We start from the raw sequence: 940 nt of genomic DNA on the forward strand, positions 1-940 counted from the left end.
AAAAGACAAATTTTAAACAAAATACATGAATTTTCAACGAAATTATTTAATTTTAAAGTCAAAAAGACGAATTATCTACAAAAAGTTAAATATTTTAAGCGAAAAATATGAGTTTTCAATCAAAGAGTTAAACTTTCAACCAGATAGTAAAATTTGCAACTATAATTAAAAAACCTTGTTGCAAAAAAAACTTCTTTTTTTTACAAAGTAGTTCAACTTTTAGTGAAATAATCGACTTTTAAACCCAAGAAGATGTACAGTTGATATTTCAACCAAACAATTGCATTTTTGACCAAAAATGATACATTTTCAACTAAAAAGATTAAATTTCTACCAAAAAAGGTCAATTTCCAACAAAATACATGAACTTTCAACGAAATTATTTAATTTTAAATTCAAGAAGAGTATTATCTACAAAAAACCTGAATTTTTAACCCAATTTAAAGGCAAATAGTTGAATTTTCAACTATATTTATGAATCCCTAATAAGAACAAATTAATTTTTTTACTAAGTAGTCCAACTTGAAGTGAATAATCGAATTTTCCACCCAAAAATTACGCTTTTAATTTTGAACAATACAGTTGCATTTACAACAAAACTACTTTGCAACCAAAAAATATTTACAGTTGATAATTCAACCGAAAAATGTAATTTTTAATCAAAAAGTATAAATTTTCCATAAAACAATATAATTTCTAGAAAGAAGAATTTTTAACAAAATAGATGATTTTTTAACAAAGTAGTTGAACTTTTGATAGAAAAGAGGACTTTTTTACAAAATAATTACATTTTCAACAAAATAATTAATTTTTTAATCAAATAATTGAGTTTTTATCCAAACGAGATGAATTGCAAAATCGCCAATTTCTTTAATTTCTTTCAAATGCGGATCAAGGTATAAATAAGACTATTATAATATAACATAATTATAATATTTTC

This window comes from Belonocnema kinseyi, chromosome 1 (genome assembly GCF_010883055.1).
Source record: "Belonocnema kinseyi isolate 2016_QV_RU_SX_M_011 chromosome 1, B_treatae_v1, whole genome shotgun sequence".
NCBI classification, from domain to species: Eukaryota; Metazoa; Arthropoda; class Insecta; order Hymenoptera; family Cynipidae; genus Belonocnema; species Belonocnema kinseyi.